This window comes from Leptodactylus fuscus, chromosome 4 (assembly GCF_031893055.1).
Source record: "Leptodactylus fuscus isolate aLepFus1 chromosome 4, aLepFus1.hap2, whole genome shotgun sequence".
NCBI lineage: Eukaryota > Metazoa > Chordata > Amphibia > Anura > Leptodactylidae > Leptodactylus > Leptodactylus fuscus.
The window spans coordinates 216324477-216336947 of NC_134268.1; the positions used below are offsets into that span (position 1 = coordinate 216324477).

A 12471-nucleotide genomic window follows, 5' to 3' on the forward strand; every position below is an offset into this window, starting at 1 on the left:
CCTTCTTATGACCTCACTTCTCTCCTTCCCCTTCTTATGACCCCACTTCTCACCTCTCCCTTCTTATGACCCCACTTCTCTCCTTCCCCTTCTTATGACCCCACTTCTCTCCTTCCCCTTCTTATGACCCAACTTCTCTCCTTCCCCTTCTTATGACCCCACTTCTCACCTCTCCCTTCTTATGACTCCACTTCTCTCCTCTCCCTTCTTATGACTCCACTTCTCTCCTCTCCCATCTTTTGACTCCACTTCTCTCCTCTCCCTTCTTATGACCCCACTTCTCTCCTTCCCCTTCTTATGACCCCACTTCTCACCCCTCCCTTCTTATGACCCCACTTCTCTCCTCTCCCTTCTTATGACCCCACTTCTCTCCTCTCCCTTCTTATGACCCCACTTCTCTCCTTCCCCTTCTTATGACCCCACTTCTCTCCTTCTGCTTCTTATGACCCCACTTCTCTCCTTCCCCTTCTTATGACCCCACTTCTCACCTCTCCCTTCTTATGACCCCACTTCTCTCCTTCCCCTTCTTATGACCTCACTTCTCTCCTTCCCCTTCTTGTGACCCAACTTCTCTGCTTCCTCTTCTTATGACCCCACTTCTCACCTCTCCCTTCTTATGACCCCACTTCTCTCCTTCCGCTTCTTATGACCCCACTTCTCTCCTCTCCCTTCTTATGACCCCACTTCTCTCCTCTCCCTTCTTATGACCCCACTTCTCTCCTTCCCCTTCTTATGTCCCCACTTCTCACCTTCCCCTTCTTATGAGCCCACTTCTCACCTCTCCCTTCTTATAACCCCACTTCTCTCCTTCCCCTTCTTATGTCCCCACTTCTCTCCTTCCCCTTCTTATGACCCCACTTCTCTCCTTACCCTTCTTATGACCCCACTTCTCTCCTTCCCCTTCTTATGTCCCCACTTCTCTCCTTCCGCTTCTTATGACCCCACTTCTCACCTCTCCCTTCTTATGACCTCACTTCTCTCCTTCCGCTTCTTATGACCCCACTTCTCTCCTTCCCCTTCTTATGAGCCCACTTCTCACCTCTCCCTTCTTATGACCCCACTTCTCTCCTTCCCCTTCTTATGTCCCCACTTCTCTCCTTCCCCTTCTTATGACCCCACTTCTCACCTCTCCCTTCTTATGACCCCACTTCTCTCCTCTCCCTTCTTTTGACCCCACTTCTCTCCTTCCCCTTCTTATGACCCCACTTCTCACCCCTCCCTTCTTATGACCCCACTTCTCACCTCTCCCTTCTTATGACCCCACTTCTCTCCTCTCCCTTCTTATGACCCCACTTCTCACCTCTCCCTTCTTATGACCCCACTTCTCTCCTCTCCCTTCTTATGACTCCACTTCTCTCCTCTCCCTTCTTATGACTCCACTTCTCTCCTCTCCCTTCTTATGACCCCACTTCTCACCCCTCCCTTCTTATGACCCCACTTCTCTCCTCTCCCTTCTTATGACCCCACTTCTCTCCTCTCCCTTCTTATGACCCCACTTCTCTCCTTCCCCTTCTTATGACCCCACTTCTCTCCTTCCGCTTCTTATGACCCCACTTCTCACCTTCCCCTTCTTATGACCCCACTTCTCACCTCTCCCTTCTTATGACCCCACTTCTCTCCTTCCGCTTCTTATGACCCCACTTCTCTCCTTCCCCTTCTTATGTCCCCACTTCTCACCTCTCCCTTCTTATGACCCCACTTCTCTCCTTCCGCTTCTTATGACCCCACTTCTCTCCTTCCCCTTCTTATGAGCCCACTTCTCACCTCTCCCTTCTTATGACCCCACTTCTCTCCTTCCCCTTCTTATGACCCCACTTCTCTCCTTCCCCTTCTTATGACCCCACTTCTCACCTCTCCCTTCTTATGACCTCACTTCTCTCCTTCCCCTTCTTATGACCCCACTTCCCACCCCTCCCTTCTTATGACCCCACTTCTCACCTCTCCATTCTTATGACCCCACTTCTCACCTCTCCCTTCTTATGACCCCACTTCTCTCCTTCCCCTTCTTATGACCCCACTTCCCACCTCTCCCTTCTTATGACCCCACTTCTCTCCTTCCCCTTCTTATGTCCCCACTTCTCTCCTTCCCCTTCTTATGACCCCACTTCTCACCTCTCCCTTCTTATGACCCCACTTCTCTCCTTCCCCTTCTTATGACCCCACTTCCCACCCCTCCCTTCTTATGACCCCACTTCTCACCTCTCCCTTCTTATGACCCCACTTCCCACCCCTCCCTTCTTATGACCCCACTTCCCACCCCTCCCTTCTTATGACCCCACTTCTCACCTCTCCATTCTTATGACCCCACTTCTCACCTCTCCCTTCTTATGACTCCACTTCTCTCCTTCCCCTTCTTATGTCCCCACTTCTCTCCTTCCCCTTCTTATGACCCCACTTCTCTCCTCCCCCTTCTTATGACCCCACTTCTCTCCTTCCCCTTCTTATGTCCCCACTTCTCTCCTTCCCCTTCTTATGACCCCACTTCTCACCTCTCCCTTCTTATGACCCCACTTCTCTCCTTCCCCTTCTTATGACCCCACTTCTCTCCTCCCCCTTCTTATGACCCCACTTCTCTCCTTCCCCTTCTTATGACCCCACTTCTCACCTCTCCCTTCTTATGACCCCACTTCTCTCCTTCCCCTTCTTATGACCCCACTTCTCTCCTTCCCCTTCTTATGTCCCCACTTCTCTCCTCTCCCTTCTTTTGACCCCACTTCTCTCCTTCCCCTTCTTATGACCCCACTTCTCACCCCTCCCTTCTTATGACCCCACTTCTCACCTCTCCCTTCTTATGACCCCACTTCTCTCCTCTCCCTTCTTATGACCCCACTTCTCACCTCTCCCTTCTTATGACCCCACTTCTCTCCTCTCCCTTCTTATGACTCCACTTCTCTCCTCTCCCTTCTTATGACTCCACTTCTCTCCTCTCCCTTCTTATGACCCCACTTCTCACCCCTCCCTTCTTATGACCCCACTTCTCTCCTCTCCCTTCTTATGACCCCACTTCTCTCCTCTCCCTTCTTATGACCCCACTTCTCTCCTTCCCCTTCTTATGACCCCACTTCTCTCCTTCCGCTTCTTATGACCCCACTTCTCACCTTCCCCTTCTTATGACCCCACTTCTCACCTCTCCCTTCTTATGACCCCACTTCTCTCCTTCCGCTTCTTATGACCCCACTTCTCTCCTTCCCCTTCTTATGTCCCCACTTCTCACCTCTCCCTTCTTATGACCCCACTTCTCTCCTTCCGCTTCTTATGACCCCACTTCTCTCCTTCCCCTTCTTATGAGCCCACTTCTCACCTCTCCCTTCTTATGACCCCACTTCTCTCCTTCCCCTTCTTATGACCCCACTTCTCTCCTTCCCCTTCTTATGACCCCACTTCTCACCTCTCCCTTCTTATGACCTCACTTCTCTCCTTCCCCTTCTTATGACCCCACTTCCCACCCCTCCCTTCTTATGACCCCACTTCTCACCTCTCCATTCTTATGACCCCACTTCTCACCTCTCCCTTCTTATGACCCCACTTCTCTCCTTCCCCTTCTTATGACCCCACTTCCCACCTCTCCCTTCTTATGACCCCACTTCTCTCCTTCCCCTTCTTATGTCCCCACTTCTCTCCTTCCCCTTCTTATGACCCCACTTCTCACCTCTCCCTTCTTATGACCCCACTTCTCTCCTTCCCCTTCTTATGACCCCACTTCCCACCCCTCCCTTCTTATGACCCCACTTCTCACCTCTCCCTTCTTATGACCCCACTTCCCACCCCTCCCTTCTTATGACCCCACTTCCCACCCCTCCCTTCTTATGACCCCACTTCTCACCTCTCCATTCTTATGACCCCACTTCTCACCTCTCCCTTCTTATGACTCCACTTCTCTCCTTCCCCTTCTTATGTCCCCACTTCTCTCCTTCCCCTTCTTATGACCCCACTTCTCTCCTCACCCTTCTTATGACCCCACTTCTCTCCTTCCCCTTCTTATGTCCCCACTTCTCTCCTTCCCCTTCTTATGACCCCACTTCTCACCTCTCCCTTCTTATGACCCCACTTCTCTCCTTCCCCTTCTTATGACCCCACTTCTCTCCTCCCCCTTCTTATGACCCCACTTCTCTCCTTCCCCTTCTTATGACCCCACTTCTCACCTCTCCCTTCTTATGACCCCACTTCTCTCCTTCCCCTTCTTATGACCCCACTTCTCTCCTTCCCCTTCTTATGTCCCCACTTCTCTCCTTCCGCTTCTTTTGACCCCACTTCTCACCTCTCCCTTCTTATGACCTCACTTCTCTCCTTCCGCTTCTTATGACCCCACTTCTCTCCTTCCCCTTCTTATGAGCCCACTTCTCACCTCTCCCTTCTTATGACCCCACTTCTCTCCTTCCCCTTCTTATGACCCCACTTCTCACCTCTCCCTTCTTATGACTCCACTTCTCTCCTCCCCCTTCTTATGACCCCACTTCTCTCCTTCCCCTTCTTATGACCCCACTTCTCTCCTTCCGCTTCTTATGACCCCACTTCTCTCCTCTCCCTTCTTATGACCTCACTTCTCTCCTTACCCTTCTTATGACCCCACTTCTCTCCTTCCCCTTCTTATGACCCCACTTCTCTCCTTCCCCTTCTTATGACCCCACTTCTCACCTCTCCCTTCTTATGACCCCACTTCTCACCTTCCCCTTCTTATGACCTCACTTCTCTCCTTCCCCTTCTTATGACCCCACTTCTCACCTCTCCCTTCTTATGACCCCACTTCTCTCCTCTCCCTTCTTATGACTCCACTTCTCTCCTCTCCCATCTTATGACTCCACTTCTCTCCTCTCCCTTCTTATGACCCCACTTCTCACCCCTCCCTTCTTATGACCCCACTTCTCTCCTCTCCCTTCTTATGACCCCACTTCTCTCCTTCCCCTTCTTATGACCCCACTTCTCACCCCTCCCTTCTTATGACCCCACTTCTCTCCTCTCCCTTCTTATGACCCCACTTCTCTCCTCTCCCTTCTTATGACCCCACTTCTCTCCTTCCCCTTCTTATGACCCCACTTCTCTCCTTCCGCTTCTTATGACCCCACTTCTCTCCTTCCCCTTCTTATGACCCCACTTCTCACCTCTCCCTTCTTATGACCCCACTTCTCTCCTTCCCCTTCTTATGACCTCACTTCTCTCCTTCCCCTTCTTATGACCCAACTTCTCTCCTTCCCCTTCTTATGACCCCACTTCTCACCTCTCCCTTCTTATGACCCCACTTCTCTCCTTCCGCTTCTTATGACCCCACTTCTCTCCTCTCCCTTCTTATGACCCCACTTCTCTCCTTCCGCTTCTTATGACCCCACTTCTCTCCTTCCCCTTCTTATGACCCCACTTCTCACCTCTCCCTTCTTATGACCCCACTTCTCTCCTTCCCCTTCTTATGTCCCCACTTCTCTCCTTCCCCTTCTTATGACCCCACTTCTCACCTCTCCCTTCTTATGACCCCACTTCTCTCCTTCCCCTTCTTATGACCCCACTTCTCACCTCTCCCTTCTTATGACCCCACTTCTCTCCTTCCCCTTCTTATGTCCCCACTTCTCTCCTTCCCCTTCTTATGACCCCACTTCTCTCCTTACCCTTCTTATGACCCCACTTCTCTCCTTCCCCTTCTTATGTCCCCACTTCTCTCCTTCCGCTTTTTATGACCCCACTTCTCACCTCTCCCTTCTTATGACCTCACTTCTCTCCTTCCGCTTCTTATGACCCCACTTCTCTCCTTCCCCTTCTTATGAGCCCACTTCTCACCTCTCCCTTCTTATGACCCCACTTCTCTCCTTCCCCTTCTTATGTCCCCACTTCTCTCCTTCCCCTTCTTATGACCCCACTTCTCACCTCTCCCTTCTTATGACCCCACTTCTCTCCTCTCCCTTCTTTTGACCCCACTTCTCTCCTTCCCCTTCTTATGACCCCACTTCTCACCTCTCCCTTCTTATGACCCCACTTCTCTCCTCTCCCTTCTTTTGACCCCACTTCTCTCCTTCCCCTTCTTATGACCCCACTTCTCACCCCTCCCTTCTTATGACTCCACTTCTCTCCTCTCCCTTCTTATGACCCCACTTCTCTCCTCTCCCTTCTTATGACCCCACTTCTCTCCTTCCCCTTCTTATGACCCCACTTCTCTCCTCTCCCTTCTTATGACCCCACTTCTCTCCTCTCCCTTCTTATGACCCCACTTCTCTCCTTCCCCTTCTTATGACCCCACTTCTCTCCTTCCGCTTCTTATGACCCCACTTCTCACCTTCCCCTTCTTATGACCCCACTTCTCACCTCTCCCTTCTTATGACCCCACTTCTCTCCTTCCGCTTCTTATGACCCCACTTCTCTCCTTCCCCTTCTTATGTCCCCACTTCTCACCTCTCCCTTCTTATGACCCCACTTCTCTCCTTCCGCTTCTTATGACCCCACTTCTCTCCTTCCCCTTCTTATGAGCCCACTTCTCACCTCTCCCTTCTTATGACCCCACTTCTCTCCTTCCCCTTCTTATGACCCCACTTCTCTCCTTCCCCTTCTTATGACCCCACTTCTCACCTCTCCCTTCTTATGACCCCACTTCTCTCCTTCCCCTTCTTATGACCCCTCTTCCCACCCCTCCCTTCTTATGACCCCACTTCTCACCTCTCCATTCTTATGACCCCACTTCTCACCTCTCCCTTCTTATGACCCCACTTCTCTCCTTCCCCTTCTTATGACCCCACTTCCCACCCCTCCCTTCTTATGACCCCACTTCTCACCTCTCCCTTCTTATGACCCCACTTCTCACCTCTCCCTTCTTATGACCCCACTTCTCTCCTTCCCCTTCTTATGTCCCCACTTCTCTCCTTCCCCTTCTTATGACCCCACTTCCCACCCCTCCCTTCTTATGACCCCACTTCCCACCCCTCCCTTCTTATGACCCCACTTCTCACCTCTCCATTCTTATGACCCCACTTCTCACCTCTCCCTTCTTATGACCCCACTTCTCTCCTTCCCCTTCTTATGTCCCCACTTCTCTCCTTCCCCTTCTTATGACCCCACTTCTCACCTCTCCCTTCTTATGACCCCACTTCTCTCCTTCCCCTTCTTATGACCCCACTTCTCACCTCTCCCTTCTTATGACCCCACTTCTCTCCTTCCCCTTCTTATGACCCCACTTCTCACCTCTCTCTTCTTATGACCCCACTTCTCTCCTTCCCCTTCTTATGTCCCCACTTCTCTCCTTCCCCTTCTTATGACCCCACTTCCCACCCCTCCCTTCTTATGACCCCACTTCCCACCCCTCCCTTCTTATGACCCCACTTCTCACCTCTCCATTCTTATGACCCCACTTCTCACCTCTCCCTTCTTATGACCCCACTTCTCTCCTTCCCCTTCTTATGTCCCCACTTCTCTCCTTCCCCTTCTTATGACCCCACTTCTCACCTCTCCCTTCTTATGACCCCACTTCTCTCCTTCCCCTTCTTATGACCCCACTTCTCTCCTCCCCCTTCTTATGACCCCACTTCTCTCCTTCCCCTTCTTATGACCCCACTTCTCTCCTTCCCCTTCTTATGACCCCACTTCTCACCTCTCCCTTCTTATGACCCCACTTCTCTCCTTCCCCTTCTTATGACCCCACTTCTCTCCTTCCCCTTCTTATGTCCCCACTTCTCTCCTTCCGCTTCTTATGACCCCACTTCTCACCTCTCCCTTCTTATGACCTCACTTCTCTCCTTCTGCTTCTTATGACCCCACTTCTCTCCTTCCCCTTCTTATGAGCCCACTTCTCACCTCTCCCTTCTTATGACCCCACTTCTCTCCTTCCCCTTCTTATGTCCCCACTTCTCTCCTTCCCCTTCTTATGACCCCACTTCTCACCTCTCCCTTCTTATGACTCCACTTCTCTCCTCTCCCTTCTTATGACTCCACTTCTCTCCTCTCCCATCTTATGACTCCACTTCTCTCCTCTCCCTTCTTATGACCCCACTTCTCTCCTCTCCCTTCTTATGACCCCACTTCTCTCCTTCCCCTTCTTATGACCCCACTTCTCACCCCTCCCTTCTTATGACCCCACTTCTCTCCTCTCCCTTCTTATGACCCCACTTCTCTCCTCTCCCTTCTTATGACCCCACTTCTCTCCTTCCCCTTCTTATGACCCCACTTCTCTCCTTCCGCTTCTTATGACCCCACTTCTCTCCTTCCCCTTCTTATGACCCCACTTCTCACCTCTCCCTTCTTATGACCCCACTTCTCACCTCTCCCTTCTTATGACCCCACTTCTCTCCTTCCCCTTCTTATGACCTCACTTCTCTCCTTCCCCTTCTTATGACCCAACTTCTCTCCTTCCCTTTCTTATGACCCCACTTCTCACCTCTCCCTTCTTATGACCCCACTTCTCTCCTTCCGCTTCTTATGACCCCACTTCTCTCCTCTCCCTTCTTATGACCCCACTTCTCTCCTTCCGCTTCTTATGACCCCACTTCTCTCCTTCCCCTTCTTATGTCCCCACTTCTCACCTTCCCCTTCTTATGAGCCCACTTCTCACCTCTCCCTTCTTATGACCCCACTTCTCTCCTTCCCCTTCTTATGTCCCCACTTCTCTCCTTCCCCTTCTTATGACCCCACTTCTCTCCTTACCCTTCTTATGACCCCACTTCTCTCCTTCCCCTTCTTATGTCCCCACTTCTCTCCTTCCGCTTCTTATGACCCCACTTCTCACCTCTCCCTTCTTATGACCTCACTTCTCTCCTTCCGCTTCTTATGACCCCACTTCTCTCCTTCCCCTTCTTATGAGCCCACTTCTCACCTCTCCCTTCTTATGACCCCACTTCTCTCCTTCCCCTTCTTATGTCCCCACTTCTCTCCTTCCCCTTCTTATGACCCCACTTCTCACCTCTCCCTTCTTATGACTCCACTTCTCTCCTCTCCCTTCTTTTGACCCCACTTCTCTCCTTCCCCTTCTTATGACCCCACTTCTCACCCCTCCCTTCTTATGACCCCACTTCTCACCTCTCCCTTCTTATGACCCCACTTCTCTCCTCTCCCTTCTTATGACCCCACTTCTCACCTCTCCCTTCTTATGACTCCACTTCTCTCCTCTCCCTTCTTATGACTCCACTTCTCTCCTCTCCCTTCTTATGACTCCACTTCTCTCCTCTCCCTTCTTATGACCCCACTTCTCACCCCTCCCTTCTTATGACCCCACTTCTCTCCTCTCCCTTCTTATGACCCCACTTCTCTCCTCTCCCTTTTTATGACCCCACTTCTCTCCTTCCCCTTCTTATGACCCCACTTCTCTCCTTCCGCTTCTTATGACCCCACTTCTCACCTTCCCCTTCTTATGACCCCACTTCTCACCTCTCCCTTCTTATGACCCCACTTCTCTCCTCTCCCTTCTTATGACCCCACTTCTCTCCTTCCCCTTCTTATGTCCCCACTTCTCACCTCTCCCTTCTTATGACCCCACTTCTCTCCTTCCGCTTCTTATGACCCCACTTCTCACCTTCCCCTTCTTATGACCCCACTTCTCACCTCTCCCTTCTTATGACCCCACTTCTCTCCTTCCGCTTCTTATGATCCCACTTCTCTCCTTCCCCTTCTTATGTCCCCACTTCTCACCTCTCCCTTCTTATGACCCCACTTCTCTCCTTCCGCTTCTTATGACCCCACTTCTCTCCTTCCCCTTCTTATGAGCCCACTTCTCACCTCTCCCTTCTTATGACCCCACTTCTCTCCTTCCCCTTCTTATGACCCCACTTCTCTCCTTCCCCTTCTTATGACCCCACTTCTCACCTCTCCCTTCTTATGACCCCACTTCTCTCCTTCCCCTTCTTATGACCCCACTTCCCACCCCTCCCTTCTTATGACCCCACTTCTCACCTCTCCCTTCTTATGACCCCACTTCCCACCCCTCCCTTCTTATGACCCCACTTCCCACCCCTCCCTTCTTATGACCCCACTTCTCACCTCTCCATTCTTATGACCCCACTTCTCACCTCTCCCTTCTTATGACCCCACTTCTCTCCTTCCCCTTCTTATGTCCCCACTTCTCTCCTTCCCCTTCTTATGACCCCACTTCTCTCCTCCCCCTTCTTATGACCCCACTTCTCTCCTTCCCCTTCTTATGTCCCCACTTCTCTCCTTCCCCTTCTTATGACCCCACTTCTCACCTCTCCCTTCTTATGACCCCACTTCTCTCCTTCCCCTTCCTATGACCCCACTTCTCTCCTTCCCCTTCCTATGACCCCACTTCTCTCCTCCCCCTTCTTATGACCCCACTTCTCACCTCTCCCTTCTTATGACCCCACTTCTCTCCTTCCCCTTCCTATGACCCCACTTCTCACCTCTCCCTTCTTATGACCTCACTTCTCTCCTTCCGCTTCTTATGACCCCACTTCTCTCCTTCCCCTTCTTATGTCCCCACTTCTCACCTCTCCCTTCTTATGACCCCACTTCTCTCCTTCCGCTTCTTATGACCCCACTTCTCTCCTTCCCCTTCTTATGAGCCCACTTCTCACCTCTCCCTTCTTATGACCCCACTTCTCACCTCTCCCTTCTTATGACCCCACTTCTCTCCTTCCCCTTCTTATGACCCCACTTCTCACCTCTCCCTTCTTATGACCCCACTTCTCTCCTTCCCCTTCTTATGACCCCACTTCCCACCCCTCCCTTCTTATAACCCCACTTCTCACCTCTCCATTCTTATGACCCCACTTCTCACCTCTCCCTTCTTATGACCCCACTTCTCTCCTTCCCCTTCTTATGACCCCACTTCCCACCTCTCCCTTCTTATGACCCCACTTCTCTCCTTCCCCTTCTTATGTCCCCACTTCTCTCCTTCCCCTTCTTATGACCCCACTTCTCACCTCTCCCTTCTTATGACCCCACTTCTCTCCTTCCCCTTCTTATGACCCCACTTCCCACCTCTCCCTTCTTATGACCCCACTTCTCACCTCTCCCTTCTTATGACCCCACTTCTCTCCTTCCCCTTCTTATGACCCCACTTCTCACCTCTCCCTTCTTATGACCCCACTTCTCTCCTTCCCCTTCTTATGACCCCACTTCCCACCCCTCCCTTCTTATGACCCCACTTCTCACCTCTCCATTCTTATGACCCCACTTCTCACCTCTCCCTTCTTATGACCCCACTTCTCTCCTTCCCCTTCTTATGACCCCACTTCCCACCTCTCCCTTCTTATGACCCCACTTCTCTCCTTCCCCTTCTTATGTCCCCACTTCTCTCCTTCCCCTTCTTATGACCCCACTTCTCACCTCTCCCTTCTTATGACCCCACTTCTCTCCTTCCCCTTCTTATGACCCCACTTCCCACCCCTCCCTTCTTATGACCCCACTTCTCACCTCTCCCTTCTTATGACCCCACTTCCCACCCCTCCCTTCTTATGACCCCACTTCTCACCTCTCCCTTCTTATGACCCCACTTCTCACCTCTCCCTTCTTATGACCCCACTTCTCTCCTTCCCCTTCTTATGTCCCCACTTCTCTCCTTCCCCTTCTTATGACCCCACTTCTCACCTCTCCCTTCTTATGACCCCACTTCTCTCCTTCCCCTTCTTATGACCCCACTTCTCTCCTCCCCCTTCTTATGACCCCACTTCTCTCCTTCCCCTTCTTATGACCCCACTTCTCACCTCTCCCTTCTTATGACCCCACTTCTCTCCTTCCCCTTCTTATGACCCCACTTCTCTCCTTCCCCTTCTTATGACCCCACTTCTCACCTTTCCCTTCTTATGACCCCACTTTCCTCTTTCCCCTTCTTTCGAACCATTTTCTTACCCTTCCCTTCTTTCGATCATTTTTACCCCATCTTTTGCCCCCCTTCTTATTTCACCCCCTCCTCTTTCCTCCCTGCTTTCATATTTCTCCTGTGTTTCGATGATTTCCTCATCTCCTGACCCCTTTATCACTTCCCCTTTCTTTTGATGCTTTTCTCCCCTCCCTTATTTCGCTGCCCCTCTCTCCTCCTCCTTCTTCTTTTTCCTTCCTTCGCCCCTTCTTGGTTATATGGCTTTTCTGCCTTGCCCTTCCTTCTTTCCTACCCCTTACCCCCTTCTTTCATACCGTACCCTCCTCACTTCTATGGCTGCCCCACCCTATCACCTCCGCATTCGGTTGCATCCTCGCCCTCTCCTTTTAGTGCAGCCTTTTCACCTTCCATTCTTGGTTTGATGCCCTTTTTTTGTTTGTTTTGCCTCTTTGCTTCCACCTCTGATTGTTTTCCTCTACCCACCAACCTCTTGCTTCCTCCTTTCACCATTGTCCTACTTATTTGCATTGGAGGGGGTCATTGTTTGCTACTCTCACCAGACTGACACAAAGTTGCCCCCTGTTGCACCATTTGGTTGCCCCCTTTCCCCCATTTCGTGCCTTTTTGCCGCTTCTTGTCCACTCTGGATGGAGGACAAGGAAATTATTTGAGCTGCGCGTGCTCCTTGGTGGATCCAAGTGTGAACTTTGTAGCAATCTGACACTTCTATC

General features: G+C 51.6%; 1 protein-coding gene across 4 annotated transcripts in view; it reads left to right on the forward strand.

The window, feature by feature from the left end:
- Nucleotides 1-12471, forward strand: part of PHF14 (PHD finger protein 14) — a 207721-nt gene that overhangs the window by 52158 nt on the left and 143092 nt on the right. The gene's annotated exons all lie outside the window — the stretch shown is intronic.